Below are 21,672 nucleotides of genomic sequence, written 5' to 3' on the forward strand. Positions count from 1 at the left end.
GTGAAACCTAAAAATTCAAACTGTTACTGGAAATGAACGCTTCAACATAGAAGAACGAAATTTGGGGAACCAAGTCGCCTTAGTGTACTGATCATTACCAGAAAGTATCATCCAGTTTGGGTGAAAAAATATTTGCTGAGATTTCTGGAGTTTCTTAATATTTGAAAGCTTGGCAACCACTTTCCATGAAAGTGTTTCTCGCCAGTCACTACTTAGGGCTACATCAAGAGGAAACAAAACATAGAGTTAGAACGGGAAACTACTTTATTGTGTCAAGTTTCAAGAAGCTAGCACAAACAGTGTTGGATGTGGAGTTCCAAATACATCTATCAATATAGGAGAAAACAGAGTGAAACCTAAAAATTCAAACTGTTACTGGAAATGAACGCTTCAACATAGAAGAACGAAATTCAGGGATCCAAGTCGCCTTAGTATTCTGAACATTACCTGAAAGTATCGTCCAGTTTGGTTCAAAAAATATTTGCTGAGATTTCTGGAGATTCGTAATTTTGGGAAGCTTGGTTACCCCTTTCCATGAAATTGTTTCTCGCCAGTCACTGCTTAGGCCTACATCAAGAGGAAACAAAACATAGAGATAGAACGGGAAACTACTTTATTGTGTCAAGTTTCAAGAAGCTAGCACAAACCGTGTTGGATTTAGAGTTCCAAATACATCTATCAATATAGGAGAAAACAGAGTGAAACCTAAAAATTCAAAGTGTTACTGGAAATGAACGCTTCAACATAGAAGAACAAAATTTGGGGAACCAAGTCGCCTTAGTATACTGAACATTACCTGAAAGTATCGTCCAGTTTGGGTGAAAAAATATTTGCTGAGATTTCTGGAGATTCGTAATTTTTGGAAGCTTGGCAACCCCATTCCATGAAAGTGTTTCTCGCCAGTCACTGCTTAGGACTACATCAAGAGGAAACAAAACATAGAGACAGAATGTGAAACTACTTTATTGTGTCAAGTTTCAAGAAGCTAGCGCAAACCGTGTTGGATTTAGAGTTCCAAATACATCTATCAATATAGGAGAAAACAGAGTGAAACCTAAAAATTCAAACTGTTACTGGACATGAACGCTTCAACATAGTGGAACGAAATTTGGGGAACCCAGTTGCTTTAGTGTACTGCTCATTACCTGAAAGTATCATCCAGTTTGGGTGAAAAAATATTTTCTGAGATTTCTGGAGATTCATAATTTTTGGAAGCTTGGCAACCCCTTTCCATGAAAGTGTTTCTCGCCAGTCACTGCTTAGGGCTTCATCAAGAGGAAACAAAACATCGAGATAGAACGTGAAACTACTTTATTGTCAAGTTTCAAGAAGCTAGCACAAACCGTGTTGGATTTAGAGTTCCAAATACATGTATCACTATTGGAGAATACAGAGTGAAACTTAAAAATTCAAACTGATATTGGAAATGAACGCTTCAACATAGAAGAACGAAAATTGGGGAACCAAGTCAGCTTAGTGTAATGATCATTACCTGAAAGTATCATCCAGTTTGGGTGAAAAAACATTTGCTGAAAATTGTGGAGGTTCGTAATTTTGGGAAGCTTGGCAACCCCTTTCCATGAAAGTGTTTCTCGCCAGTCACTGATTAGGGCTGCATCAAGAGGAAACAAAACATCGAGATAGAACGTGAAACTACTTTATTGTGTCAAGTTTCAAGAAGCTAGCACAAACCGTGTTGGATTTGGAGTTCCAAATACATGTATCAATATAGGAGAAAACAGAGTGAAACCTAAAAATTCAAACTGTTACTGGAAATGAACGCTTCAACATAGAAGAACGAAATTTGGGGAACCAAGTCGGCTTAGTGTACTGATCATTACCTGAAAGTATCATCCAGATTGGGTGAAAAAATATTTGCTGTGATTTCGGGAGATTCGTAATTTTGGGATGCTTGGCAACCCCTTTCCATGAAAGTGTTTCTCGCCAGTCACTGCTTAGCGCTACATCAAGAGGAAACAAAACATTGAGATAGAACGTGAAACTACTTTATTGTGAAGGGTTTCAAGGAGCTAGCACAAACCGTGTTGGATTTAGAGTTCCAAATACATGTATCAATATAGGAGAAAACAGAGTGAAACCTAAAAATTCAAACTGTTACTGGAAATGAACGCTTCAACATAGAAGAACGAAATATGGTGAACCAAGTCGCCTTAGTGTACTGATCATCACCTGAAAGTATCATCCAGTTTGGGTGAAAAAATATTTGCTGAGATTTCTGGAGATTCGTAATTTTTGGAAGCTTGGCAACCCCTTTCCATGAAAGTGTTTCTCGCCAGTCACTGCTTAGGCCTACATCAAGAGGAAACAAAACATAGAGATAGAACGTGAAACTACTTTACTGTGTCAAGTTTCAAGAAGCTACCACAAACCGTGTTGGATTTAAAGTTCCAAATACATGTATCAATATAGGAGAAAACAGAGTGATACCTAAAAATTCAAACTGTTACTGGAAATGAACGCTTCAACATAGAAGAACGAAATTTGGGGAACCAAGTCACCTTCGTTTACTGATCATTACCTGAAAGTATCATCCAGTTTTGGTGAAAAAATATTTGCTGAGATTTCTGGAGATTCGTAATTTTTGGAAGCTTGGCAACCCCTTTCCATGAAAGTGTTTCTCGCCAGTCACTGCTTAGGGCTACATCAAGAGGAAACAAAACATAGAGATAGAACATGAAACTACTTTACTGTGTCAAGTTTCAAGAAGCTAGCACAAACCGTGTTGGATTTAGAGTTCCAAATCCATGTATCAATATAGGAGAAAACAGAGTGAAACCTAAAAATTCAAACTGTTACTGGAAATGAACGCTTCAACATACAAGAACGAAATATGGGGAACCAAGTCGACTTGGTGTCCTGAGCATTACCTGAAAGTGTCATCCAGATTGGGTGAAAAAATATTTGCTGTGATTTCTGGATATTCGGAATTTTTGGAAGCTTGGCAACCCCTTTCCATGAAAGTGTTTCTCGCCAGTCACTGCTTAGGGCTACATCAAGAGGAAACAAAACATAGAGAGAGTACCTGAAACTACTTTATTGTGTCAAGTTTCAAGAAGCTAGCACAAACCGTGTTGGATTTAGAGTTCCAAATACATGTATCAATATAGGAGAAAACAGAGTGAAACCTAAAAATTCAAACTGTTACTGGAAATGAACGCTTCAACATAGAAGAACGAAATTTGGGGAACGAAGTCACCTTAGTGTACTGATCATTACCTGAAAGTATCATCCAGTTTGGGTGAAAAAATATTTGCTGAGATCTCTAGAGATTCGTAATTTTTGGAAGTTTGGCAACCCCTTTCCATGAAAGTGTTTCTCGCCAGTCACTGCTTAGGGCTACATCAAGAGGAAACAAAACATTGAGATAGAACGTGAAACTACTTTATTGTGTCAAGTTTCAAGAAGTTAGCACAAACCGTGTTGGTTTTAGAGTTCCAAATACATGTATCAATATAGGAGAAAACAGAGTGAAACCTAAAAATTCAAACTGTTACTGGAAATGAACGCTTCAACATACAAGAACGAAATATGGGGAACCAAGTCGCCTTCGTTTACTGATCATTACCTGAAAGTATCATCCAGTTTGGGTGAAAAAATATTTCCTGAGATTTCTGGAGATTCGAAATTTTTGGAAGCTTGGCAACCCCTTTCAATGAAAGTGTTTCTCGCCAGTCACTGCTTAGGGCTACATCAAGAGGAAACAAAACATAGAGATAGAACGCGAAACTACTTTATTGTGTCAAGTTTCAAGAAGCTAGCACAAACCGTGTTGGATTTAGAGTTTCAAATACATCTATCAATATAGGAGAAAACAGAGTGAAACCTAAAAATTCAAACTGTTACTGGAAATGAATGCTTCAACATAGAAGAACGAAATTTGGGGAACCAAGTCGCCTTAGTGTACTGATCATTACCTGAAAGTATCATCCAGTTTGGGTGAAAAAATACTTCCTGAGATTTCTGGAGATTCGTAATTTTTGGAAGCTTGGCAACCCCTTTGCATGAAAGTGTTTCTCGCCAGTCAGTGCTTAGGGCTACATCAAGAGGAAACAAACTACAGAGATAGAACGTGAAACTACTTTACTGTGTCAAGATTCAAGAAGCTAGCACAAACCGTGTTGGATTTAGAGTTCCAAATACATGTATCAATATAGGAGAAAACAGAGTGATACCTAAAAATTCAAACTGTTACTGGAAATGAACGCTTCAACATAGAAGAACGAAATTTGGGGAACCAAGTCGCCTTAGTGTACTGATCATTACCTGAAAGTATCATCCAGTTTGGGTGAAAAAATATTGGCTGAGATTTCTGGAGATTCGTAATTTTTGGAAGCTTGGCAACCCCTTTCCATGGAAGTGTTTCTCGCCAGTCACTGCTTAGGGCTACATCAAGAGGAAACAAAATATAGAGATAGAACATGAAACTACTTTACTGTGTCAAGTTTCAAGTAGCTAGCACAAACCGTGTTGGATTTAGTGTTCCAAATATATCTATCAATATAGGAGAAAACAGAGTGATACCTAAAAATTCAAACTGTTACTGGAAATGAACGCTTCAACATAGAAGAACGAAATTTGGAGAATCAAGTCGCCTTAGTGTACTCATCATTACCTGAAAGTATCATCCAGTTTGGGTGAAAAAATATTGGCTGAGATTTCTGGAGATTCGTAATTTTTGGAAGCTTGGCAACCCCTTTCCATGAAAGTGTTTCTCGCCAGTCAGTGCTTAGGGCTACATCAAGAGGAAACAAACCATAGAGATCGTAATTTTTGGAAGCTTGGCAACCCCTTTCCATGAAAGTGCTTCTCGCCAGTCAGTGCTTAGGGCTACATCAAGAGGAAACAAAACATAGAGATAGAATGTGAAACTACTTTACTGTGTCAAGTTTCAAGAAGCTAGCACAAACCGTGTTGGATTTAGAGTTCCAAATACATCTATCAATATAGGAGAAAACAGAGTGATACCTAAAAATTCAAACTGTTACTGGAAATGAACGCTTCAACATAGAAGAACGAAATTTGGGGAAAAAAGTCGCCTTAGTGTGATCATCATTACCTGAAAGTATCATCCAGTTTGGGTGAAAAAATATTGGCTGAGATTTCTGGAGATTCGTAATTTTTGGAAGCTTGGCAAGCCCTTTCCATGAAAGTGTTTCTCGCCAGTCACTGCTTAGGGCTACATCAAGAGGAAACAAAACATAGAGATAGAACGGGAAACTACTTTACTGTGTCAAGTTTCAAGAAGCTACCACAAACCGTGTTGGATTTAAAGTTCCAAATACATGTATCAATATAGGAGAAAACAGAGTGATACCTAAAAATTCAAACTGTTACTGGAAATGAACGCTTCAACATAGAAGAACGAAATTTGGGGAACCAAGTCGCCTTAGTGTGATCATCATTACCTGAAAGTATCATCCAGTTTGGGTGAAAAAATATTGGCTGAGATTTCTGGAGATTCGTAATTTTTGGAAGCTTGGCAACCCCTTTCCATGAAAGTGTTTCTCGCCAGTCACTGCTTAGGGCTACATCAAGAGGAAACAAAACAAAGAGATAGAACGTGAAACTACTTTCTTGTGTCAAGTTTGAAGAAGCTAGCACAAACCGTGTTAGATTTAGAGTTCCAAATACATGTATCAATATAAGAGAAAACAGAGTGAAACCTAAAAATTCAAACTGTTACTGGAAATGAACGCTTCAACATAGAAGAACGAAATTTGGGGAACCAAGTCGCCTTAGTGTACTGATCATCACCTGAAAGTATCATCCAGTTTGGGTGAAAAAATATTTCCTGAGATCTCTAGAGATTCGTAATTTTTGGAAGTTTGGCAACCCTTTTCCATGAAAGTGTTTCTCGCCAGTCACTGCTTAGGGCTACATCAAGAGGAAAGAAAACAAAGAGATAGAACGTGAAACTTCTTTATTGTGTCAAGTTTCAAGAAGCTAGCACAAACCGTGTGGGATTTAGAGTTCCAAATCCATGTATCAATATAGGAGAAAACAGAGTGAAACCTAAAAATTCAAACTGTTACTGGAAATGAACGCTTCAACATAGAAGAACGAAATATGGGGAACCAAGTCGACTTGGTGTCCTGAGCATTACCTGAAAGTGTCATCCAGATTGGGTGAAAAAATATTTGCTGTGATTTCTGGATATTCGGAATTTTTGGAAGCCTGGCAACCCCTTTCCATGAAAGTGTTTCTCGCCAGTCACTGCTTAGGGCTTCATCAAGAGGAAACAAAACATAGAGAGAGTACCTGAAACTACTTTATTGTGTCAAGTTTCAAGAAGCTACCACAAACGGTGTTGGATTTAGAGTTCCAAATACATGTATCAATATAGGAGAAAACAGAGTGAAACCTAAAAATTCAAACTGTTACTGGAAATGAACGCTTCAACATAGAAGAACGAAATTTGGGGAACCAAGTCACCTTAGTGTACTGATCATTACCTGAAAGTATCATCCAGTTTGGGTGAAAAAATATTTGCTGAGATCTCTAGAGACTCGTAATTTTTGGAAGTTTCGCAACTCCTTTCCATGAAAGTGTTTCTCGCCAGTCACTGCTTAGGGCTACATCAAGAGGAAACAAAACATTGAGATAGAACGTGAAACTACTTTATTGTGTCAAGTTTCAAGAAGTTAGCACAAACCGTGTTGGTTTTAGAGTTCCAAATACATGTATCAATATAGGAGAAAACAGAGTGAAACCTAAAAATTCAAACTGTTACTGGAAATGAACGCTTCAACATACAAGAACGAAATATGGGGAACCAAGTCGCCTTCGTTTACTGATCATTACCTGAAAGTATCATCCAGTTTGGGTGAAAAAATATTTCCTGAGATTTCTGGAGATTCGAAATTTTTGGAAGCTTGGCAACCCCTTTCAATGAAAGTGTTTCTCGCCAGTCACTGCTTAGGGCTACATCAAGAGGAAACAAAACATAGAGATAGAACGCGAAACTACTTTATTGTGTCAAGTTTCAAGAAGCTAGCACAAACCGTGTTGGATTTAGAGTTCCAAATACATGTATCAATATAGGAGAAAACAGAGTGAAACCTAAAAATTCAAACTGTTACTGGAAATGAATGCTTCAACATAGAAGAACGAAATTTGGGGAACCAAGTCGCCTTCGTTTACTGATCATTACCTGAAAGTATCATCCAGTTTGGGTGAAAAAATATTTGCTGAGATTTCTGGAGATTCGTAATTTTTGGAAGCTTGGCAACCCCTTTGCATGAAAGTGTTTCTCGCCAGTCAGTGCTTAGGGCTACATCAAGAGGAAACAAACTACAGAGATAGAACGTGAAACTACTTTACTGTGTCAAGATTCAAGAAGCTAGCACAAACCGTGTTGGATTTAGAGTTCCAAATACATGTATCAATATAGGAGAAAACAGAGTGATACCTAAAAATTCAAACTGTTACTGGAAATGAACGCTTCAACATAGAAGAACGAAATTTGGGGAACCAAGTCGCCTTAGTGTACTGATCATTACCTGAAAGTATCATCCAGTTTGGGTGAAAAAATATTTTCTGAGATTTCTGGAGATTCGTAATTTTTGGAAGCTTGGCAACCCCTTTCCATGGAAGTGTTTCTCGCCAGTCACTGCTTAGGGCTACATCAAGAGGAAACAAAATATAGAGATAGAACATGAAACTACTTTACTGTGTCAAGTTTCAAGTAGCTAGCACAAACCGTGTTGGATTTAGTGTTCCAAATATATCTATCAATATAGGAGAAAACAGAGTGATACCTAAAAATTCAAACTGTTACTGGAAATGAACGCTTCAACATAGAAGAACGAAATTTGGGGAACCAAGTCGCCTTAGTGTACTCATCATTACCTGAAAGTATCATCCAGTTTGGGTGAAAAAATATTGGCTGAGATTTCTGGAGATTCGTAATTTTTGGAAGCTTGGCAACCCCTTTCCATGAAAGTGTTTCTCGCCAGTCAGTGCTTAGGGCTACATCAAGAGGAAACAAAACATAGAGATAGAATGTGAAACTACTTTACTGTGTCAAGTTTCAAGAAGCTAGCACAAACCGTGTTGGATTTAGAGTTCCAAATACATCTATCAATATAGGAGAAAACAGAGTGAAACCTAAAAATTCAAACTGTTACTGGAAATGAACGCTTCAACATAGAAGAACGAAATTTGGGGAACCAAGTTGCCTTCGTATACTGATCATTACCTGAAAGTATCATCCAGTTTGGGTGAAAAAATATTTGCTGAGATTTCTGGAGATTCGTAATTTTTGGAAGCTTGGCAACCCCTTTCCATGAAAGTGTTTCTCGCCAGTCAGTGCTTAGGGCTACATCAAGAGGAAACAAACCATAGAGATCGTAATTTTTGGAAGCTTGGCAACCCCTTTCCATGAAAGTGCTTCTCGCCAGTCAGTGCTTAGGGCTACATCAAGAGGAAACAAAACATAGAGATAGAACGTGAAACTACTTTACTGTGTCAAGTTTCAAGAAGCTAGCACAAACCGTGTTGGATTTAGAGTTCCAAATACATGTATCAATATAGGAGAAAACAGAGTGATACCTAAAAATTCAAACTGTTACTGGAAATGAACGCTTCAACATAGAAGAACGAAATTTGGGGAACCAAGTCGCCTTAGTGTGATCATCATTACCTGAAAGTATCATCCAGTTTGGGTGAAAAAATATTGGCTGAGATTTCTGGAGATTCGTAATTTTTGGAAGCTTGGCAAGCCCTTTCCATGAAAGTGTTTCTCGCCAGTCACTGCTTAGGGCTACATCAAGAGGAAACAAAATAGAGATAGAACGTGAAACTACTTTACTGTGTCAAGTTTCAAGAAGCTACCACAAACCGTGTTGGATTTAAAGTTCCAAATACATGTATCAATATAGGAGAAAACAGAGTGATACCTAAAAATTCAAACTGTTACTGGAAATGAACGCTTCAACATAGAAGAACGAAATTTGGGGAACCAAGTCACCTTCGTTTACTGATCATTACCTGAAAGTATCATCCAGTTTTGGTGAAAAAATATTTGCTGAGATTTCTGGAGATTCGTAATTTTTGGAAGCTTGGCAACCCCTTTCCATGAAAGTGTTTCTCGCCAGTCACTGCTTAGGGCTACATCAAGAGGAAACAAAACATAGAGATAGAACATGAAACTACTTTATTGTGTCAAGTTTCAAGAAGTTAGCACAAACCGTGTTGGTTTTAGAGTTCCAAATACATGTATCAATATAGGAGAAAAAAGAGTGAAACCTAAAAATTCAAACTGTTACTGGAAATGAACGCTTCAACATACAAGAACGAAATATGGGGAACCAAGTCGCCTTCGTTTACTGATCATTACCTGAAAGTATCATCCAGTTTGGGTGAAAAAATATTTCCTGAGATTTCTGGAGATTCGAAATTTTTGGAAGCTTGGCAACCCCTTTCCATGAAAGTGTTTCTCGCCAGTCACTGCTTAGGGCTACATCAAGAGGAAACAAAACATTGAGATAGAACGCGAAACTACTTTATTGTGTCAAGTTTCAAGAAGCTAGCACAAACCGTGTTGGATTTAGAGTTCCAAATACATGTATCAATATAGGAGAAAACAGAGTGAAACCTAAAAATTCAAACTGTTACTGGAAATGAATGCTTCAACATAGAAGAACGAAATTTGGGGAACCAAGTCGCCTTCGTTTACTGATCATTACCTGAAAGTATCATCCAGTTTGGGTGAAAAAATACTTGCTGAGATTTCTGGAGATTCGTAATTTTTGGAAGCTTGGCAACCCCTTTCCATGAAAGTGTTTCTCGCCAGTCAGTGCTTAGGGCTACATCAAGAGGAAACAAACTACAGAGATAGAACGTGAAACTACTTTACTGTGTCAAGATTCAAGAAGCTAGCACAAACCGTGTTGGATTTAGAGTTCCAAATACATGTATCAATATAGGAGAAAACAGAGTGATACCTAAAAATTCAAACTGTTACTGGAAATGAACGCTTCAACATAGAAGAACGAAATTTGGGGAACCAAGTCGCCTTAGTGTACTGATCATTACCTGAAAGTATCATCCAGTTTGGGTGAAAAAATATTGGCTGAGATTTCTGGAGATTCGTAATTTTTGGAAGCTTGGCAACCCCTTTCCATGGAAGTGTTTCTCGCCAGTCACTGCTTAGGGCTACATCAAGAGGAAACAAAATATAGAGATAGAACATGAAACTACTTTACTGTGTCAAGTTTCAAGTAGCTAGCACAAACCGTGTTGGATTTAGTGTTCCAAATACATCTATCAATATAGGAGAAAACAGAGTGATACCTAAAAATTCAAACTGTTACTGGAAATGAACGCTTCAACATAGAAGAACGAAATTTGGGGAACCACGTCGCCTTAGTGTACTCATCATTACCTGAAAGAAACATCCAGTTTGGGTGAAAAAATATTGGCTGAGATTTCTGGAGATTCGTAATTTTTGGAAGCTTGGCAACCCCTTTCCATGAAAGTGTTTCTCGCCAGTCAGTGCTTAGGGCTACATCAAGAGGAAACAAAACATAGAAATAGAACGTGAAACTACTTTACTGTGTCAAGTTTCAAGAAGCTAGCACAAACCGTGTTGGATTTAGAGTTCCAAATACATCTATCAATATAGGAGAAAACAGAGTGAAACCTAAAAATTCAAACTGTTACTGGAAATGAACGCTTCAACATAGAAGAACGAAATTTGGGGAACCAAGTCGCCTTCGTGTACTGATCATTACCTGAAAGTATCATCCAGTTTGGGTGAAAAAATATTTGCTGAGATTTCTGGAGATTCGTAATTTTTGGAAGCTTGGCAACCCCTTTGCATGAAAGTGTTTCTCGCCAGTCAGTGCTTAGGGTACATCAAGAGGAAACAAACCATAGAGATCGTAATTTTTGGAAGCTTGGCAACCCCTTTCCATGAAAGTGCTTCTCGCCAGTCAGTGCTTAGGGTACATCAAGAGGAAACAAAACATAGAGATAGATCGTGAAACTACTTTACTGTGTCAAGTTTCAAGAAGCTAGCACAAACCGTGTTGGATTTAGAGTTCCAAATACATGTATCAATATAGGAGAAAACAGAGTGATACCTAAAAATTCAAACTGTTACTGGAAATGAACGCTTCAACATAGAAGATCGAAATTTGGGGAACCAAGTCGCCTTAGTGTGATCATCATTACCTGAAAGTATCATCCAGTTTGGGTGAAAAAATATTGGCTGAGATTTCTGGAGATTCGTAATTTTTGGAAGCTTGGCAACCCCTTTCCATGAAAGTGTTTCTCGCCAGTCACTGCTTAGGGCTACATCAAGAGGAAACAAAACATAGAGATAGAACATGAAACTACTTTACTGTGTCAAGTTTCAAGAAGCTAGCACAAACCGTGTTGGATTTAGAGTTCCAAATACATGTATCAATATAGGAGAAAACAGAGTGATACCTAAAAATTCAAACTGTTACTGGAAATGAACGCTTCAACATAGAAGAACGAAATTTGGGGAACCAAGTCACCTTCGTTTACTGATCATTACCTGAAAGTATCATCCAGTTTGGGTGAAAAAATATTTGCTGAGATTTCTGGAGATTCGAAATTTTTGGAAGCTTGGCAACCCATTTCCATGAAAGTGTTTCTCGCCAGTCACTGCTTAGGGCTACATCAAGAGGAAACAAAACATCGAGATAGAACGTGAAACTACTTTATTGTGTCAAGTTTCAAGAAGCTAGCACAAACAGTGTTGGATGTGGAGTTCCAAATACATCTATCAATATAGGAGAAAACAGAGTGAAACCTAAAAATTCAAACTGTTACTGGAAATGAACGCTTCAACATAGAAGAACGAAATTTGGGGAACCAAGTCGCCTTAGTGTACTGATCATTACCTGAAAGTATCATCCAGTTTGGGTGAAAAAATATTTGCTGATATTTCTGGAGATTCGAAATTTTTGGAAGCTTGGCAACCCCTTTCCATGAAAGTGTTTCTCGCCAGTCACTGCTTAGGGCTACATCAAGAGGAAACAAAACAAAGAGATAGAACGTGAAACTACTTTCTTGTGTCAAGTTTCAAGAAGCTAGCACAAACCGTGTTAGATTTAGAGTTCCAAATACATGTATCAATGTAAGAGAAAACAGAGTGAAACCTAAAAATTCAAACTGTTACTGGAAATGAACGCTTCAACATAGAAGATCGAAATTTGGGGAACCAAGTCGCCTTAGTGTACTGATCATCACCTGAAAGTATCATCCAGTTTGGGTGAAAAAATATTTCCTGAGATCTCTAGAGATTCGTAATTTTTGGAAGTTGGCAACCCTTTTCCATGAAAGTGTTTCTCGCCAGTCACTGCTTAGGGCTACATCAAGAGGAAACAAAACAAAGAGATAGAATGTGAAACTTCTTTATTGTGTCAAGTTTCAAGAAGCTAGCACAAACCGTGTGGGATTTAGAGTTCCAAATCCATGTATCATTATAGGAGAAAACAGAGTGAAACCTAAAAATTCAAACTGTTACTGGAAATGAACGCTTCAACATACAAGAACGAAATATGGGGAACCAAGTCGACTTGGTGTCCTGACCATTACCTGAAAGTGTCATCCAGATTGGGTGAAAAAATATTTGCTGTGATTTCTGGATATTCAGAATTTATGGAAGCTTGGCAACCCCTTTCCATGAAAGTGTTTCTCGCCACTCACTGCTTAGGACTACATCAAGAGGAAACAAAACATAGAGAGAGAACGTGAAACTACTTTATTGTGTCAAGTTTCAAGAAGCTAGCACAAACCGTGTTGGATTTAGAGTTCCAAATACATGTATCAATATAGGAGAAAACAGAGTGAAACCTAAAAATTCAAACTGTTACTGGAAATGAACGCTTCAACATAGAAGAACGAAATTTGGGGAACCAAATCACCTTAGTGTACTGATCATTACCTGAAAGTATCATCCAGTTTGGGTGAAAAAATATTTGCTGAGATCTCTAGAGATTCGTAATTTTTGGAAGTTTGGCAACCCCTTTCCATGAAAGTGTTTCTCGCCAGTCACTGCTTAGGGCTACATCAAGAGGAAACAAAACATTGAGATAGAACGTGAAACTACTTTATTGTGTCAAGTTTCAAGAAGTTAGCACAAACCGTGTTGGATTTAGAGTTCCAAATACATGTATCAATATAGGAGAAAACAGAGTGAAACCTAAAAATTCAAACTGTTACTGGAAATGAACGCTTCAACATAGAAGAACGAAATTTGGGGAACCAAGTCGCCTTCGTTTACTGATCATTACCTGAAAGTATCATCCAGTTTGGGTGAAAAAATATTTGCTGAGATTTCTGGAGATTCGTAATTTTTGGAAGCTTGGCAACCCCTTTGCATGAAAGTGTTTCTCGCCAGTCAGTGCTTAGGGCTACATCAAGAGGAAACAAACTACAGAGATAGAACGTGAAACTACTTTACTGTGTCAAGATTCAAGAAGCTAGCACAAACCGTGTTGGATTTAGAGTTCCAAATACATGTATCAATATAGGAGAAAACAGAGTGATACCTAAAAATTCAAACTGTTACTGGAAATGAACGCTTCAACATAGAAGAACGAAATTTGGGGAACCAAGTCGCCTTAGTGTACTGATCATTACCTGAAAGTATCATCCAGTTTGGGTGAAAAAATATTGGCTGAGATTTCTGGAGATTCGTAATTTTTGGAAGCTTGGCAACCCCTTTCCATGGAAGTGTTTCTCGCCAGTCACTGCTTAGGGCTACATCAAGAGGAAACAAAATATAGAGATAGAACATGAAATTACTTTACTGTGTCAAGTTTCAAGTAGCTAGCACAAACCGTGTTGGATTTAGTGTTCCAAATACATCTATCAATATAGGAGAAAACAGAGTGATACCTAAAAATTCAAACTGTTACTGGAAATGAACGCTTCAACATAGAAGAACGAAATTTGGGGAACCACGTCGCCTTAGTGTACTCATCATTACCTGAAAGTAACATCCAGTTTGGGTGAAAAAATATTGGCTGAGATTTCTGGAGATTCGTAATTTTTGGAAGCTTGGCAACCCCTTTCCATGAAAGTGTTTCTCGCCAGTCAGTGCTTAGGGCTACATCAAGAGGAAACAAAACATAGAGATAGAACGTGAAACTACTTTACTGTGTCAAGTTTCAAGAAGCTAGCACAAACCGTGTTGGATTTAGAGTTCCAAATACATCTATCAATATAGGAGAAAACAGAGTGAAACCTAAAAATTCAAACTGTTACTGGAAATGAACGCTTCAACATAGAAGAACGAAATTTGGGGAACCAAGTCGCCTTCGTGTACTGATCATTACCTGAAAGTATCATCCAGTTTGGGTGAAAAAATATTTGCTGAGATTTCTGGAGATTCGAAATTTTTGGAAGCTTGGCAACCCCTTTCCATGAAAGTGTTTCTCGCCAGTCACTGCTTAGGGCTACATCAAGAGGAAACAAAACAAAGAGATAGAACGTGAAACTACTTTCTTGTGTCAAGTTTCAAGAAGCTAGGACAAACCGTGTTAGATTTAGAGTTCCAAATACATGTATCAATATAAGAGAAAACAGAGTGAAACCTAAAAATTCAAACTGTTACTGGAAATGAACGCTTCAACATAGAAGAACGAAATTTGGGGAACCAAGTTGCCTTAGTGTACTGATCATCACCTGAAAGTATCATCCAGTTTGGGTGAAAAAATATTTCCTGAGATCTCTAGAGATTCGTAATTTTTGGAAGCTTAGCAACCCCTTTGCATGAAAGTGTTTCTCGCCAGTCATTGCTTAAGGCTACATCAAGAGGAAACAAACCATAGAGATAGAACGTGAAACTACTTTACTGTGTCAAGTTTGAAGAAGCTAGCACAAACCGTGTTGGATTTAGAGTTCCAAATACATCTATCAATATAGGAGAAAACAGAGTGAAACCTAAAAATTCAAACTGTTACTGGAAATGAACGCTTCAACATAGAAGAACGAAATTTGGGGAACCAAGTCGCCTTAATGTACTGATCATTACCTGAAAGTATCATCCAGTTTGGGTGAAAAAATATTGGCTGAGATTTCTGGAGATTCGTAATTTTTGGAAGCTTGGCAACCCCTTTCCATGAAAGTGTTTCTCGCCAGTCAGTGCTTAGGGCTACATCAAGAGGAAACAAAACATAGAGATAGAACGTGAAACTACTTTACTGTGTCAAGTTTCAAGAAGCTAGCACAAACCGTGTTGGATTTAGAGTTCCAAATACATCTATCAATATAGGAGAAAACAGAGTGAAACCTAAAAATTCAAACTGTTACTGGAAATGAACGCTTCAACATAGAAGAACGAAATTTGGGGAACCAAGTCGCCTTCGTTTACTGATCATTACCTGAAAGTATCATCCAGTTTGGGTGAAAAAATATTTGCTGAGATTTCTGGAGATTCGTAATTTTTGGAAGCTTGGCAACCCCTTTGCATGAAAGTGTTTCTCGCCAGTCAGTGCTTAGGGCTACATCAAGAGGAAACAAACTACAGAGATAGAACGTGAAACTACTTTACTGTGTCAAGATTCAAGAAGCTAGCACAAACCGTGTTGGATTTAGAGTTCCAAATACATGTATCAATATAGGAGAAAACAGAGTGAAACCTAAAAATTCAAACTGTTACTGGAAATGAACGCTTCAACATAGAAGAACGAAATTTGGGGAACCAAATCACCTTAGTGTACTGATCATTACCTGAAAGTATCATCCAGTTTGGGTGAAAAAATATTTGCTGAGATCTCTAGAGATTCGTAATTTTTGGAAGTTTGGCAACCCCTTTCCATGAAAGTGTTTCTCGCCAGTCACTGCTTAGGGCTACATCAAGAGGAAACAAAACATTGAGATAGAACGTGAAACTACTTTATTGTGTCAAGTTTCAAGAAGTTAGCACAAACCGTGTTGGATTTAGAGTTCCAAATACATGTATCAATATAGGAGAAAACAGAGTGAAACCTAAAAATTCAAACTGTTACTGGAAATGAACGCTTCAACATAGAAGAACGAAATTTGGGGAACCAAGTCGCCTTCGTTTACTGATCATTACCTGAAAGTATCATCCAGTTTGGGTGAAAAAATATTTGCTGAGATTTCTGGAGATTCGTAATTTTTGGAAGCTTGGCAACCCCTTTGCATGAAAGTGTTTCTCGCCAGTCAGTGCTTAGGGCTACATCAAGAGGAAACAAACTACAGAGATAGAACGTGAAACTACTTTACTGTGTCAAGATTCAAGAAGCTAGCACAAACCGTGTTGGATTTAGAGTTCCAAATACATGTATCAATATAGGAGAAAACAGAGTGATACCTAAAAATTCAAACTGTTACTGGAAATGAACGCTTCAACATAGAAGAACGAAATTTGGGGAACCAAGTCGCCTTAGTGTACTGATCATTACCTGAAAGTATCATCCAGTTTGGGTGAAAAAATATTGGCTGAGATTTCTGGAGATTCGTAATTTTTGGAAGCTTGGCAACCCCTTTCCATGGAAGTGTTTCTCGCCAGTCACTGCTTAGGGCTACATCAAGAGGAAACAAAATATAGAGATAGAACATGAAATTACTTTACTGTGTCAAGTTTCAAGTAGCTAGCACAAACCGTGTTGGATTTAGTGTTCCAAATACATCTATCAATATAGGAGAAAACAGAGTGATACCTAAAAATTCAAACTGTTACTGGAAATGAACGCTTCAACATAGAAGAACGAAATTTGGGGAACCACGTCGCCTTAGTGTACTCATCATTACCTGAAAGTAACATCCAGTTTGGGTGAAAAAATATTGGCTGAGATTTCTGGAGATTCGTAATTTTTGGAAGCTTGGCAACCCCTTTCCATGAAAGTGTTTCTCGCCAGTCAGTGCTTAGGGCTACATCAAGAGGAAACAAAACATAGAGATAGAACGTGAAACTACTTTACTGTGTCAAGTTTCAAGAAGCTAGCACAAACCGTGTTGGATTTAGAGTTCCAAATACATCTATCAATATAGGAGAAAACAGAGTGAAACCTAAAAATTCAAACTGTTACTGGAAATGAACGCTTCAACATAGAAGAACGAAATTTGGGGAACCAAGTCGCCTTCGTGTACTGATCATTACCTGAAAGTATCATCCAGTTTGGGTGAAAAAATATTTGCTGAGATTTCTGGAGATTCGAAATTTTTGGAAGCTTGGCAACCCCTTTCCATGAAAGTGTTTCTCGCCAGTCACTGCTTAGGGCTACATCAAGAGGAAACAAAACAAAGAGATAGAACGTGAAACTACTTTCTTGTGTCAAGTTTCAAGAAGCTAGGACAAACCGTGTTAGATTTAGAGTTCCAAATACATGTATCAATATAAGAGAAAACAGAGTGAAACCTAAAAATTCAAACTGTTACTGGAAATGAACGCTTCAACATAGAATAACGAAATTTGGGGAACCAAGTTGCCTTAGTGTACTGATCATCACCTGAAAGTATCATCCAGTTTGGGTGAAAAAATATTTCCTGAGATCTCTAGAGATTCGTAATTTTTGGAAGCTTAGCAACCCCTTTGCATGAAAGTGTTTCTCGCCAGTCATTGCTTAAGGCTACATCAAGAGGAAACAAACCATAGAGATAGAACGTGAAACTACTTTACTGTGTCAAGTTTGAAGAAGCTAGCACAAACCGTGTTGGATTTAGAGTTCCAAATACATCTATCAATATAGGAGAAAACAGAGTGAAACCTAAAAATTCAAACTGTTACTGGAAATGAACGCTTCAACATAGAAGAACGAAATTTGGGGAACCAAGTCGCCTTAATGTACTGATCATTACCTGAAAGTATCATCCAGTTTGGGTGAAAAAATATTGGCTGAGATTTCTGGAGATTCGTAATTTTTGGAAGCTTGGCAACCCCTTTCCATGAAAGTGTTTCTCGCCAGTCAGTGCTTAGGGCTACATCAAGAGGAAACAAAACATAGAGATAGAACGTGAAACTACTTTACTGTGTCAAGTTTCAAGAAGCTAGCACAAACCGTGTTGGATTTAGAGTTCCAAATACATCTATCAATATAGGAGAAAACAGAGTGAAACCTAAAAATTCAAACTGTTACTGGAAATGAACGCTTCAACATAGAAGAACGAAATTTGGGGAACCAAGTCGCCTTAGTGTACTGATCATTACCTGAAAGTATCATCCAGTTTGGGTGAAAAAATATTGGCTGAGATTTCTGGAGATTCGTAATTTATGGAAGCTTAGCAACCCCTTTGCATGAAAGTGTTTCTCGCCAGTCAGTGCTTAGGGCTACATCAAGAGGAAAAACACCATAGAGATAGAACGCGAAAGTACTTTTTTGTGTCAAGTTTCAAAAAGCTAGCACAAACCGTGTTGGATTTAAAGTTCCAAATACATGTATCAATATAGGAGAAAACAGAGTGATACCTAAAAATTCAAACTGTTACTGGAAATGAACGCTTCAACATAGAAAAACGAAATTTGGGGAACCAAGTCGCCTTAGTGTACTCATCATTACCTGAAAGTATCATCCAGTTTGGGTGAAAAAATATTGGCTGAGATTTCTGGAGATTCGTAATTTTTGGAAGCTTGGCAACCCCTTTCCATGAAAGTGTTTCTCGCCAGTCAGTGCTTACGGCTACATCAAGAGGAAACAAACCATAGAGATCGTAATTTTTGGAAGCTTGGCAACCCCTTTCCATGAAAGTGCTTCTCGCCAGTCACTGCTTAGGTCTACATCAAGAGGAAACAAAACATCGAGATAGAACGTGAAACTACTTTATTGTGTCAAGTTTCAAGAAGCTAGCACAAACAGTGTTGGATGTGGAGTTCCAAATACATCTATCAATATAGGAGAAAACAGAGTGAAACCTAAAAATTCAAACTGTTACTGGAAATGAACGCTTCAACATAGAAGAACGAAATTTGGGGAACCAAGTCGCCTTAGTGTACTGATCATTACCTGAAAGTATCATCCAGTTTGGGTGAAAAAATATTTGCTGAGATTTCTGGAGATTCGAAATTTTTGGAAGCTTGGCAACCCCTTTCCATGAAAGTGTTTCTCGCCAGTCACTGCTTAGGGCTACATCAAGAGGAAACAAAACAAAGAGATAGAACGTGAAACTACTTTCTTGTGTCAAGTTTCAAGAAGCTAGCACAAACCGTGTTAGATTTAGAGTTCCAAATACATGTATCAATATAAGAGAAAACAGAGTGAAACCTAAAAATTCAAACTGTTACTGGAAATGAACGCTTCAACATAGAAGAACGAAATTTGGGGAACCAAGTCGCCTTAGTGTACTGATCATCACCTGAAAGTATCATCCAGTTTGGGTGAAAAAATATTTCCTGAGATCTCTAGAGATTCGTAATTTTTGGAAGCTTAGCAACCCCTTTGCATGAAAGTGTTTCTCGCCAGTCAGTGCTTATGGCTACATCAAGAGGAAACAAACCATAGAGATAGAACGTGAAACTACTTTACTGTGTCAAGTTTGAAGAAGCTAGCACAAACCGTGTTGGATTTAGAGTTCCAAATACATCTATCAATATAGGAGAAAACAGAGTGAAACCTAAAAATTCAAACTGTTACTGGAAATGAACGCTTCAACATAGAAGAACGAAACTTGGGGAACCAAGTCGCCTTAATGTACTGATCATTACCTGAAAGTATCATCCAGTTTGGGTGAAAAAATATTTGCTGAGATTTCTGGAGATTCGTAATTTTTGGAAGCTTGGCAACCCCTTTCCATGAAAGTGTTTCTCGCCAGTCAGTGCTTAGGGCTACATCAAGAGGAAACAAAACATAGAGATAGAACGTGAAACTACTTTACTGTGTCAAGTTTCAAGAAGCTAGCACAAACCGTGTTGGATTTAGAGTTCCAAATACATCTATCAATATAGGAGAAAACAGAGTGAAACCTAAAAATTCAAACTGTTACTGGAAATGAACGCTTCAACATAGAAGAACGAAATTTGGGGAACCAAGTCGCCTTAGTGTACTGATCATTACCTGAAAGTATCATCCAGTTTGGGTGAAAAAATATTGGCTGAGATTTCTGGAGATTCGTAATTTATGGAAGCTTAGCAACCCCTTTGCATGAAAGTGTTTCTCGCCAGTCAGTGCTTAGGGCTACATCAAGAGGAAAAAAACCATAGAGATAGAACGTGAAACTACTTTACTGTGTCAAGTTTCAAAAAGCTAGCACAAACCGTGTTGGATTTAAAGTTCCAAATACATGTATCAATATAGGAGAAAACAGAGTGATACCTAAAAATTCAAACTGTTACTGGAAATGAACGCTTCAACATAGAAGAACGAAATTTGGGGAACCAAGTCGCCTTAGTGTACTCATCATTACCTGAAAGTATCATCCAGTTTGGGTGAAAAAATATTGGCTGAGATTTCTGGAGATTCGTAATTTTTGGAAGCTTGGCAACCCCTTTCCATGAAAGTGTTTCTCGCCAGTCAGTGCTTAGGGCTACATCAAGAGGAAACAAACCATAGAGATAGAACGTGAAACTACTTTACTGTGTCAAGTTTGAAGAAGCTAGCACAAACCGTGTTGGATTTAGAGTTCCAAATACATCTATCAATATAGGAGAAAACAGAGTGAAACCTAAAAATTCAAACTGTTACTGGAAATGAACGCTTCAACATAGAAGAACGAAATTTGGGGAACCAAGTCGCCTTAATGTACTGATCATTACCTGAAAGTATCATCCAGTTTGGGTGAAAAAATATTGGCTGAGATTTCTGGAGATTCGTAATTTTTGGAAGCTTGGCAACCCCTTTCCATGAAAGTGTTTCTCGCCAGTCAGTGCTTAGGGCTACATCAAGAGGAAACAAAACATAGAGAAAGAACGTGAAACTACTTTACTGTGTCAAGTTTCAAGAAGCTAGCACAAACCGTGTTGGATTTAGAGTTCCAAATACATCTATCAATATAGGAGAAAACAGAGTGAAACCTAAAAATTCAAACTGTTACTGGAAATGAACGCTTCAACATAGAAGAACGAAATTTGGGGAACCAAGTCGCCTTAGTGTACTGATCATTACCTGAAAGTATCATCCAGTTTGGGTGAAAAAATATTGGCTGAGATTTCTGGAGATTCGTAATTTATGGAAGCTTAGCAACCCCTTTGCATGAAAGTGTTTCTCGCCAGTCAGTGCTTAGGGCTTCATCAAGAGGAAAAAAACCATAGAGATAGAACGTGAAACTACTTTACTGTGTCAAGTTTCAAAAAGCTAGCACAAACCGTGTTGGATTTAAAGTTCCAAATACATGTATCAATATAGGAGAAAACAGAGTGATACCTAAAAATTCAAACTGTTACTGGAAATGAACGCTTCAACATAGAAGAACGAAATTTGGGGAACCAAGTCGCCTTAGTGTACTCATCATTACATGAAAGTATCATCCAGTTTGGGTGAAAAAATATTGGCTGAGATTTCTGGAGATTCGTAATTTCTGGAAGCTTGGCAACCCCTTTCCATGAAAGTGTTTCTCGCCAGTCAGTGCTTACGGCTACATCAAGAGGAAACAAACCATAGAGATCGTAATTTTTGGAAGCTTGGCAACCCCTTTCCATGAAAGTGCTTCTCGCCAGTCACTGCTTAGGTCTACATCAAGAGGAAACAAAACATCGAGATAGAACGTGAAACTACT

This window comes from Spermophilus citellus (genome assembly GCF_964194105.1).
Source record: "Spermophilus citellus genome assembly, chromosome: 6".
Taxonomy (NCBI): domain Eukaryota; kingdom Metazoa; phylum Chordata; class Mammalia; order Rodentia; family Sciuridae; genus Spermophilus; species Spermophilus citellus.